Source organism: Fukomys damarensis, unplaced genomic scaffold (genome assembly GCF_012274545.1).
Source record: "Fukomys damarensis isolate Sample0158 unplaced genomic scaffold, DMR_v1.0_HiC HiC_scaffold_35, whole genome shotgun sequence".
NCBI lineage: Eukaryota > Metazoa > Chordata > Mammalia > Rodentia > Bathyergidae > Fukomys > Fukomys damarensis.
This window is the reverse complement of record NW_022900947.1, coordinates 48,197,585-48,210,386: the sequence shown is the minus strand read 5'-3', so window position 1 is coordinate 48,210,386 and position 12,802 is coordinate 48,197,585. Positions and strand designations below refer to the sequence as shown.

At 35.0% G+C, this 12,802-nt stretch overlaps 1 long non-coding RNA gene across 2 annotated transcripts; it reads right to left on the bottom strand.

Annotated features, from left to right (window-relative positions):
* Positions 1-1,137: 1,137 nt before the first annotated feature.
* On the bottom strand, positions 1,138-11,982 carry LOC104863996. 2 transcript variants are annotated; one of them, XR_780739.1, is made up of 3 exons: positions 11,917-11,982; positions 11,569-11,686; positions 1,138-1,170 (listed from the first exon to the last, which is right to left on the bottom strand). It is a non-coding gene; the product is annotated as an uncharacterized LOC104863996 (long non-coding RNA). The 2 variants fall into 2 exon arrangements; XR_780740.1 differs by lacking the exon at positions 1,138-1,170 and adding an exon at positions 1,174-1,201.
* Positions 11,983-12,802: the final 820 nt, after the last annotated feature.

Sequence of the window (12,802 nt, the reverse complement as noted above, 5' to 3'; positions counted from 1 at the left end):
GTGTACTTAGACCTGATTGTAGACATGAATAAACACACTGTAAAGGAGATCACATTGGATACAGCATTGATGAACTTGCGATTTATGTGGAATTCTGGGGGACATAAATGATGTGAAACCATCCTGTGCTATGGTCTGAATGGTGCTATAGCCCCTAACATACATAAGAGGGAATCTAACACCAGATGTGACAGTAAGAGGTGGGGTCTTAGGAAAGTGACTTAATCATGATGGCTCCACAGTCATGATTGAGATCAGAGATCCTATAGAAAGGGCTTAAAAGAGGACCTTGATTCCTTCTCCCCTCCAAGAACACAGAGAAATTTACATTTTAGGAGCCAGAGAGCAGGGCACAAACTTGGAAAATGCTGCTGCCTTGATTTTGGACCACCCAGTCTCCAGGAGAGTGAGCAATACATTTTCACCGTTTAGAAAGTGTAATCATTCAAAGAGCCAGATATGGTGGCACACACCTATAATCCCAAGGGCTGAGGCAGGAGGACTTCTGGGAAAGCTACTTAGTGAATTCAAGATCACCCTCCAAAACACAGCAAGATCCTGTCTTAAATAAACAAGTAAACAAGTGAGCATGCTAAAGTATTTTGGCATAACAGCCTGAGTGAAATAAGAAAACCCAAATTTTAAAAATTACTTGGATAATTACAGCATTTCAGAGGTACATATTATCCTTGCTATGAGATCTACTGCAAGACAAAGTTGATGGTAGAAAATAGAGAATTAGTTAAGGTCATATATTTTTAGAAACCTAAATGACAATTGTAAAAAAATCAGATTTTACTCTATATTTATCATGGAAGCTTTGAAAGTATCTGAGCAGAGTCATTATTTTAAAAAACAAATCAGTTGTTATAGATAGAACTGTGTATAATGATTGCAGACTGCACTATTCACTTAAGACTTCAATTGAATATTATAATTAAATTATTTGCACTGGAGTATGGAAGAGGTGCTGATATAACTTTTTTGCATATGTATCCATGCTTATAATTTAATCTTGAAATTATATTCCTTAAATAATATTTTCTTAGTACATAAACCTACCCCTGAGGTCATCCTGAAGATCATCCTTTAGTCCAGAAAATTAGAGACAGTATTTGGTTAGATATTCAAAATGGTGCCGGGGATTTAGCTCAGAGGTTCCATGGCCTGCTGTGCAAGAACAAGGATCCGAGTTCAATGCCTGGTACCAGAAACAAAACAAAACAATACAAATATGGCATTGAGCTACTAACTCAGTGCTTAAAAAAAAAAAAAGCAAGGCACCCATTGTTATATGTAAATAGTTCTATATAAGTGGACTAAGAAGAGACTTTCTACTGTGGAGGAAAAGTAAACTTTAATGACATTTCACAGATTTCCATTGTGAAGTTAAAATTAAAATTCAAGGTTTTAAAAATAAACCAAAGCAAGCTTGTGCCCTAGACACCCCACCTCGGCAGCAGGTGGAGCTGCTCCTCCACAAACAACATCCCCACCACCACCCCATGCACCTCTTGTGTCTGGTACCTGAATTCACACCACAAAAGCAGAGGTCATTGTCATGAGTTCTAGGCTCAATTTTGATTTAATTCACAGTTAAAAATGTTAGATTAACACCTACCACAAATTGTCTTTTTCTAAGCTGTGCTTCAAACTTTTGGGTTACTGACTGTATCACTTGGGCTAAGTTGTTGTAATTGATCTAATCAGTTGTACATCCTGGCATAATGAAAATGAGATTGCCTCAGAGTCATTAGAGACTCAAAATTTAAAGACAAGCTATAACAGGAAGATCAAAGTATTAACCCAGGAATTAAACAAAGGACAGTACCGACAACAAATACAGAAATGAGAAGACATTCAAGCAAGCCACAAGCACAAAAATAGTCTGTCTATTCATTGAAGGCAAATGCTGGGGTAAATGAGGTGAAAAAGTCTGATAATCAAACACCTGAACACCCTAAACTAATACCACAGGAAGTAACAAAAGAGATGAATGTGGCTCTAGAATAATTCAAAACAGAAATAATTTCCTGGATAAATACAGACATGGTGAGCAGAATAAATGACATGATTAGAGACTCTAGAACAGAAACAGTTAAAAAATACATGAGCTTCAGACCATGAATGCAATGAATTAAGCCATGACTGCCCAGCATAGGAATGATGGAATCCTTGAAATAGATTTAAACAGTTATCCAGGAGATTAAAAACTCTATTGAAAGTTAACATAAAAGACTGAGCCAGTCTGAAGACAGGATACCAGACATAGAAAACAGGGTGGAGCCGGGGATTTAGCTCAGTGGTTCAGTGGCCTGACTTGCAAGCACAAGGACCCAAGTTCGATCCCAGGTACAAAAAAAAACAGGATGGAGATCAACCTCTTAAAAATACTAAGGGAACATGACAAATAAATCTAACAGCTCCTAGATGATATAAAAAAGAATAATAAAAGACTGATAGCAGTCCATGAAAAATCAGAAAAAAGTACAAATAGCATTTTAAAAAACTGTTCACAGAATTAATGACAGAAAACTTCCCAAACAAAGCAAAAGAATTTGACATGCAAATAAGTGAGGCTTATAGGACTCCAACTAGCCATTATCAAAAATTAAAAATAATCTACACCTAGGCCACCAATAATCAAGATGCCAGAAACCCAAAAGAATAACAAAATACTACAAGAAATTAGAGAAAAGAAACAGGTTACATGCAAAGGAAAGCTCATCAGAATCACAGCAGACTTTTTAACACAAACTCCCAAGTCAAGGAGAGCCTGGAGTAAAGTATTTCAAGCCCTAAAAGAAAACAACATCCAACCTAGACTGATGTATCCTTCAAAACTCTCTTTCAGAATTGATAGGGAAGCAAGATACTTCCATGACAAAGAACACCTGAGAATCTCAATAAATACCAAAGCAGCATTCCAAACAATTTTCAATAGTATCCTAGAAAAAGACAATGAAGATCACAACTCCATGAGGCTCAAAAGAGCAAATTCAGCAAGCAAGGCAAGAAATTAAAGGGAGAGGGGGAAAAAATTTAAAAGAGCCAATAGGACAATAACACGATGATGATAAGTCAATACATATCAGTTGTAACCATTAATGTTAATGGCCTCAATTCACCAATCAAAAGAAATCAACTGGCAGAATGGGTCAAGAATCAAAATCTAATAATACTCAAAAGAAACTCATAGACTGAAAGTTAAAGGATGGAAAACAATAGTCTATGTGACAGGAACCCAATAAAAAAGCAAGAGTAACTATTATCTTTGTAGATCAAGAGGATTTCAAACCAACACTGATTAAGAGAGACAAAGAAAGACACTACATCCTTGTAAAGGGAACGAACATCCCAAGAGAAATCATAATCATTGTAATCCCAACAGATGACAATCATAAATATATATACACCAAACACAAGTGCACTCAACTATACAAAACAAATAGTAACGAACATGAAAAATCGTATAGACATGAATATAATTGTAGTAGGGGACATAAATATCCAACTGTCACAAATAGATCATGTAGACAAAAAAAAAAAAAAAAAAAAAAAACAGAAAAAAAAAAAAAAAAAAAAAAATGAACACCAAAATACTAGAACTGAGCCAAGCTTTTGAACAAATGATTTTAACAGATCTCTACAGTGTTCCACACCATAAAATCAGAGTATACATTCTTTTCAGATTCACACGTGTCATTCTCTAAAAGAGACCATGTAGTAGCTCATAGAACTTGTTTAAGTAAATGTAAAGGAATTAAAATTATCCCATATATATTATCAGGCCAAAATGCAATTAACTGGAGATCAATAGCAAAGGAAACTACAAGCACTTCACAAACACATGGAAATTGAATAGTACTCTCCTGAACAACCAAAGGGTTACAGAAGAAATTAAAGAATAAATTAGATTTTTTTTTTATAAATAAATGATACTGCTAATACCACATGCAGGAATCTATTGGACAAAATGAAAGCAATTCTATGAGGAAAATTTATAGCAGTGAATGCGTACAATAGGAAAATAGAGCGAGCTCAAATAAGCAACCTAATGCTCAATCTTAAGCTTCTAGAAAAAGAAGAGCAAGACAAATCCAAAGCATGACAAGGGAAGAAATTTTAAAGATCAGAGCAAAAATCAGTGCCATGCAAAATGAGAAAATGTTACAAAAAATCAGTGAATCAGAGTTAATTTTACAAAAGAATAAATAAAATTGATAAACACTTAGCCAAACCTATCTAAAAAGAAAAAAAAAGAAAAAGAAGGAAAAAAAGAAAGAAAGAAAAGGCTCAAATCCATGCAATTAGGAAAGAAAAAGATGAAGTCACTAAAGATCCAGCAGAAATCCAGAGCGACATCAACACCTACTTTGAGAATCTGTACTGTAATAATATGGAATACACAGAAAAACTGGACAGATTTCTAGATATATGTGAATTACCAAAGTTGAATGAAGAAGATATAAAATTTCTTAGCACCCAAATTGCAATCAGTGAAATTGGAAATGTAATTAAAAATTTATCAACAAGTAAAAGCCCAAGTCCTGACAGATTCACTGCTGAATTCTACAAGACATTTAGAAAGCTATTGTCAATAATCATTAAACTTTTCTATGAAATCGAAAGGGAAGCAATACTTCTAAATTCATTACTAGAAGCAAGTGTTACTTTGATTCCTAAAATAGGGAAAGACCCAACCAAAAAGGAGAAATACAGGCCAATCTCCCTAATGAACATAGATGCAAAATTCCAAATTAAGATATTGGCAAACAGAATACAGAGGGTCATCAAGGAGATCATACACCCGAGATAATAGTCCTTCGTCTAAGGAGCAGCTGGTAAAAATTGTTCCCACATTGTAGGTTGTCTTTTAGTACTGTTGACGGTTTCTTTTGCAGTTCAGAAGCTTTTTAATAAGATGAGATGCCAGTTTTTTTATTATTTTGCTAGTTCCTGTGCTAGTGAGGATTTGTTCATAAAGTCTTTTCCTATGCCAATGTCTTCAAGAGTTCTGCCTAACTTATCTTCCAGCAAATTAATGTCTCTTTTTTAATATTTTTATTTATATTTTTAGTGTCTCTTTTTAATATTTAGATCTTTAATGCACTTGGATTTTAGTTTAGTGCATGGTGAAAGATAAGGATCTAGTTTTAATCTTTTACCCACTTATATTTGTTCCACTACAAAATTTATTTTACATTTCCTATATTTTAAAAATTTTATTAGTATGTTTCCAGTACGTAATAATTACATTCATCATGGGAGGTTAGTACATCGACATAACATATCTTAAAATTTTTTCCTTCCTATTTTAAAAATTAAGAGCAGGAAATCTCTTTCTAGAAGAAATAGAAAAAGATTTGACTATCAGATTCTATACTTCATATAGTTTTACACAGGAGTGCAAATGACGTGGTGCAGAGAATAATGGACCTTCATAAACATGTTGCTTTTAGCTCAACAGCACTCCTATTAGGACTGTTACCTACAGAACTATAAGCTAATAAATCTGTATTATTTTGAAATCACTACATTTGTATGAGTCCACAATAGCAACAATAGGAAACTAATTAGATGCTTTGCTATTAGAGAAAATAGGTAGATAAGGAAACAGAATACAAAGTCTAAAAACAGGTCCAGATGACTTTGAGTAACACTGAGAAGAAAACAGTCTTTTCAGTATATGATGGAGTACAGGATTGGCCATTTGAAAAAGTATAATTTAGACTTCTAATATAGTAATATGGGAGAAGATCCTTATGATTTATTTGTTACAAAGACGGCATTAAAAGTTTTGCAAGGCAGGGTTCAGGGTGGAATAATGTATTTGCAAGACATAGTATTACATAACATATATAAAACTCCTTTAAGAGTCTAAGAAAATTCAGAATACCCAAAAGAAAAAATTGGTGAAAACTCAAATGTCTGTGAAAGAACAAATTCAAAGTACACAGAAGTAGATGGCCTAGCAGTCGACCTCATAGTAATCAGGAATAAGTAAATTAAACCAAAATCCCCTTTCGAAAATGACAGAAGGAAAGAGGTGGAGGAACACATGAAGAAGAAAGAGGAAGACAAGAAGAAAGATAGAAGATTGGAAGGGAAGAGAAAGGAAGGGGAAAAGAAGGAAAGAAGGAAATGAGGGAAGGAAGTAAACAAAAGAAAGACAGAATGAAACCCCACGTGGTGCAGAATGTGGAGCAACAGTGTCTTTTCATGCTGGTGAGAATGTGATCCACTATCACTTCTAAAAGCAATCTGTCAGTAACGAATAAAGCTAAAACTATGTCCTGAGGGCCCTAGAATCCACCTCTAGGCATTAATTGTGAAAGAAAATGTGCTGTATAACCCCAAATCCATGCATATTTAAATGATAAAAGCATTGTGCATAACAGCTCAAATGGAAAACATTAAAATAACTACCAAAAGTGAGAAAAGTAAATATGAAATATATTTTATGGATCAATGAAAATGAACAAGTTACATCTTCATAACTACTGCATGGTGAAGGGAGAACGCATCTCATAATGATATTTAGTTAAAGAAATTGATATAAAACCTTACATAGAGTATGCAAGTTTTCATTTATATAAATTGCAAAATATGGAAAATTAATTATAATTCTTAGAGGTGTAATCTTGTTTAGTATAACCTATGAAACAATGAGGAAAAATACGCTGTTTTGAAACAAATAAAGCTTAATTATTCCGTCTCTCTATAGCAGACCTGAGGTACCTTTAAATCTCATTTAGGAGTTCAGCCCAAGGTACTTACAGTGATGTCTTAGGATTCACTTATGTGGCCAGCATTATCTACCTAATCACATTTTCTATTTACCCTCTCATACATACTGCTCTCCACACACTGGCCTCCTTGTTCATTGAACATATAGTCCAGTTTCTGGGCTTTTTATTTGCTTATCCCTCTGATTGCAACGTCATTTCCAGGTATATCCTGGTGGATTCTCCCTCACTTCCTTTAGGTTATGGAAGCTTCATTTTCTCAAAGTGTGCTGCATTTAAAATTATAAATTTCAACTGTCTTGGATATTTACTAAGAACTTTGTATTAATCCCTCCGGGCTTCATCTTTTCTTATTTTTTCTGAAGATTTGGCCCACTACACATTTTATTTATCTCTGTAATCATTTATATGCTATTCTTACCTACATAAAATAAAATTCACATGAGAGTAGAGGATTCCTATTGAGTCAGTAGATCAATATTTTTTGATAGTAGATTTTCTCACGACTTGAAAAGATTTTGCCACAAGGGGAAAAAATGAGAACCAAGACCTGTCATGTAGAGGTACAAGATCCCAATGATGAATATAACTGTACTGTATACCTAGAATGTACCAATAAACTCAGTAAAAAGAAAAAAAAAAGATTTTGCCGACAGTGAACAAATATTTGTTGATTATTAGCATTTTTCAGTGCTTATTATTTATGTTTTGGCATGTCTTATAGAAATGTTCTAAAGAGATTTTTTTATAATTCATAACATATGTTATTTATTGGAAGTGTTTATGAAGTCATTAATATTCTGAATTCAGACCAACATTAAAAAGTAAAGTTTTATTGTTAATAAGATGTTAGTCCTTTAATAAAAAGACATTTTCAACAGCATGATTGTTACTACACCACAGAAATACATCTTCTCCAGAATAATGATTCCAATAGAATGTACTTCACCAAGAAAAATTATACTTGAGCAAAAAGTTAATGCTATGCACTCGAAAAAAAAATGTTAGTAATTTTTTAAATCGAAGGAAACTTGGCAGATTTTGCCTGCTGAAGAAAACCAGCTCTGACAGCTTTATATTTTTTAATTGGCTGACTACTCCAGGTATTGAAGTGAGCTAAGGAAAATGTGGGAATAATAGAAAATTGGCCATAATCAAAGAAGCATTTTTAAAGGATTAGAATGATATATGATATTGGTAAAAAATTAAATCATGAAAAAATACTGGGAGATAAAAACTATAAAATAGAAGAGGTAAAGATGAAAATGAATGCAATAAATTATGAACCAGTAATCCTGAATGTTGAAGAGTAAGTATATTCTAGTTTGAAAGTAAGTTTAGTTCAAAAAATTAGTGTTAGGGGCTGGAGATTAAACTCAGTGGTTCTGATACCTGCCTCACAAGCACAAGGACCTGAGTTTAATCCCTAGTACAAAAAAAAAAAAAATAGTGTTAGAAACCAGTTGGATTAGAGAGTAAAGATTGGTTTAGCAGGGAAATGTAATCAGTCTATCATATTTCTCCTTCAGGAATAATAAGTAACAAAAACACCAAAAAAATACAAACAAAAATAGAAAATTTCCTTAGGTGACAAGCTATAGAGGCAAAAAGTCTGCAGTGAAGTCCCATTCAAAGACTAATATAAAAGTTAAATGGAAAAGAGAAGAGATATTGGAGAAAAAGCTGTCAGCAAATCACAGGCTCTCCATGACCTGGAATCCAGACACCTGGAAAACAACTTAGTGGAGAGAAAGACAAGAGGAATTCTGAGAGTCAAGTAAGATCTTAGAGGAAAGCTAGAAATCACACAGAAACTGAAGATTTTGCATAGAAAAGAAACACAGCAATCTGAAACAATAACCACTGTTCCCAGGGAGGGAGACCTGGCTCTGCACACACGTGGTAAGCCCAGGGAGGGTTGGCAGTCACAGGGACAAACAAAGGACTGGTAGCACTAGTTCCAAGAAAAACTTATGGTTATTGTAAGTTACTAATAGAGTGCAAGATTTACTCTGAGAGTGTCTCTTTCCATTTGGCAGGCTTGAGTTGGAAATAAAAAATGAATTACAGTGGACACCATATGTAGGAGTTCTATCATCAGGAGCCATTTGGAAAAGGGATTTGATGTTTAAAACTGAAACATTCCAGGAATAAGAAGTCACAGAACCACCACACTTCAATGTCTCTGATGTCACTCCATCACAATGATTAGATGGGAGATAGCCACAAGAAACGGTTGCAGAGAGGAGACAGATGAATCATAGAACCCTTAAAAGTTTAAGCAGTGGTGAGTTCAGGCTATGGAAGACACAATGGTCCTATCTTCTGTTGGGCAAAGCCAGGCTTGTCCATTGTGGATTTCTAAGGCCCGGGTATGAACATACTAGAATCATGTTCAGTGGACTGCTTGGGCTCCATACTGCCTATTTCCAGAGTTGAACTTGGGGATGTAATTATTTTCTCCATTTGCCAGCTTAATGAGGGATATGCCTTGTCTTGAACAATTGTCACATCACAGGGTGTATGGACAGAAGGGCTCTTGGAATAAGTGGGGCACACCACTAGCCACAGGCCACAAAGCTAGGCATGGATAGCAGGGGACTGGAGCACACAGAAGGGCACAAACACTAAAAGTCACTGGCATGATTACAGCTCTGAATTACGCAACACACCACTGACTGACCCAGCCCAGTGGGAAAGGTGGGACAAGACTTAGCATTGACATAGTAAAAAAATAGATGTGGAAACACAATAGGACCTACTTGTGACTCGTATCCCTTCCCCACATCTGGTGGATTCCACATTCCCTTGGGGTTGGGGGGGGCACACTTATCAAACATTTCAGTGCTGAAAAATCTTTTGGGTTCATTTTACTTTTTCTTTGTTTTTGTTTGTTTGTTTCCTTCTTTGTCTATTTTTGCTTGGTTGATATGAAAGTAAAAAGGGGCAAAATAGATTACACACACTCACATACGCACACACACACACACACAAGCAAGGTTAGCTTTTTTTAACACTGTGAATTTTGTCTTTTAACAATGGTGAATACCCAAAAGATGAAAAAAAGTACTAAATTATAACACACTAAAATATCATAAAGCATTCATCTCAATAAAATATAAAATAAAATGTTAAAAAGAAAATAAATGTAGAGAATATTTAGTAAAGCCCACAATTAAGCCATATCAGCAAAATAATTTAATGGGGTTTCATATATTCCTCATTTGTACTACTACTAGTATGACAACAGGAAAAGGTAATTCAAACAAAATAATTTTTAAATTCCAAGTTATTTTTAAAAAATATTTTAAAGTATTTAATGTAAAGGCATTTTATGTTTTAAAGAAGCAATGATAAATCACTGCCAGAGATTGTAGAAAATAATTATTGATTATGCTGATCTATGATAGCTTTTACCCTATGACTTTGAAGACCAGCTAATAGTGTAGAGTTCTCCTTCCTACAAAATGTATTTATAATAAAGATGAATAAAATATACTAATTTAAAATATTATGACACACAGTGCAGTACTTTTCAACCCAAAAGATCAATCTTTTTCTTGCATGCATTATATATTTTATATGGAAATGTGAAAGTGCCATGAAATCAAAAAATTTCTTCCTCAAAAAAATTAACCTAGGGAGGGCAGGGACAAGGGGAAAAAATGAAAGCCAAGACCTGTCATGTAGAGGTGCACGATCCCAATGATGAATGTAACTGTACTGTTTACCTAAAATGTACCAATAAAACTCAATGAGAAAAAAAATTTTAGCTAGTAATACGGAAGAAGCACACACACATATTTTACTGTAATTAATTGAGTTGATATTATGTCTCAGAAATTAGTATGTCTTGTACCTTCACCTTTAGGTAAACACATAGCTCGGATAAAAATGTAAAAGCGCACAAGTGACACTGCAACTGGGAACAGTGAGAATTCAGAAGAAATAATTTTCTCTGAAGGGCTTCCTAGGATGATCCAAACTTGAAGAAGAGGTAGGATTTGGGTGCAAAGAGCAGAACAGAGCCTCCTTCTTAGATGCACTGTTTTCAATAAGGACACAGAAATGGCCCAACAAGGTGAAAGGAGAAGGGAAGGTGGGCTATAGCCAATGCAGGTGGTGGGAAGAAGTAGGCAAAAAGAGAAAAAAAGACAAAGAGGGCAAAGACTATGCTGCTGCAAGTTTGCAAGTTTGTCATAGTCAGTAATATGTAAGGACACAGATGCAAATGTTTTGATTTTCATCTTCATCGCTATTGTTGCTATTTTGTCACCTGTGTTCTGGCACTTGTTAATATTCTTGTTATTAAACATATCAGAAGAAATATAGTTAATAGCCTTTAGTCATTAATTCTGTATACACTTCTTAAAATATTTAATTATAAGTGAAGATAAATGTGTCATGTGATATATCATCACTTTTTTTTTTACCTTATATTTATAATTTTTGACTGAAACAAAATACTAAGCCCATAGATTTTCTTCCTCTTTGCCAAACTAAAGATGGGACCCAGGGCCTTCTCATGGAGCTACATATCCTACTCATTTTTGTTTATTTATTTATTTGTTTATTGATTTATTAAAAAATAGGCCTTGCTGAGTTTCCCAGACTTCCTCTAACTCATAACTCCTGCCTAGGCCTTCCAGAGTTCTGGGATTACAAGTATGCACCAGCACACCTGGCAAAGCCCACAGATTTGCAATAGAGGAAAATGGCTCTATAAGCATTTGTTTTCTACATTTATTTGGTCAGGAAAATAGTTTCTCTTAAATTATCTCTAGCACATGTTCCCAGAGGAGACCACCTAAGGACTTACCACTTTGCATAATCCTTCGTTTTTGAGAGAAGCACAGCCTAACTTGCTGGTAGTCAACAGAATCCATTGAAGATAATGGCATTTTACAAATATAGTTAAGATCCTGAATCACTCGATTCTGAATTTATCAAAGGAGATTATTTAGTTGGGCCTGCCATAAACAGGTTAAAGCCCTTAAAACAATGACTGGTTATCTCCTTGAGATCAAAGACTCACTTCCCTTCTGGCCTCAGTGAAGCAAGACAGTGTAAATTATTCAGAAACAAGGACATAAGTTACACCAGCAATCTGAGGCAGGTTGGAAGACTCATTTCCCCAGTCAAAGCCCTGTTGGAAATTCAGGGTTACCGATATCATCACTGTGGCCTCATGAAGCCATGAACAGAGGAATGGACTGAGCCACACCTTGACGCCGGTCATGTGATAATCAGTGCATCGCCGTGGAATTTCTGGTAATATCTTACCTCACAATAGAAAGCGAATTCAGCAGCCAATAAAAATGTATTTTCTGTTTTGAGTAATGAGGTTAAAAGAACAAACCGCGACAGAATCCTGCGTCTCAGCAGGTTTCGCATAAGCAAAGTGAACTTTGAAACAGACCAGTTTTCCCAGACTTCCCAGGGGATTCTAGTCTACAAGAAGTCAGCAAAATAGAAAGTCTCCTCCAGTCTAGCCCTCCAAAAGAAGCAGTGTTGAAATGACCAGGTTTTTGTTGCCTGTGTCTGCTTTACAGCCCTTTTCTGTTTATAAAGCAGACTTCCCTATGAGGCTCATGAAACATCCCTGGTGTTCGGCAGTATGACTCTCAAACTGTAAATAAAAGGCAATCAGATCTTTAAATTAATTTGGGAATAATTTATCTTTTGACAGAATGAAAACAGTGAATTCTAAGGGCCAGGGATTTGGCTCAGTGGTTCCGCTGCCTACCTCGCACGCACAAGGACCAGAGTTTGATCCCTGGTACCAGGAAAAAAAATAATAATAATTCTAATTTGAACTCATACTCCTTTCAACTCACCCACTGAAAGTAAAGACATTTCCTTCGAGTTCTGAAAAGCTCTCTGCCCTCAGACATGCACTTCAAGAACACTTCCTCATGTCTTGTTTGAAACACTGTGTTAGTGTTTTCTTTCCTGCTTGCTGTTGTACTTTGTGTATCTAAGTACTGTATGTCTAAGTAATTTATATATTCATGTATCTGTGCATCTAGGTTGCTTATATTTTAAGTACCTAT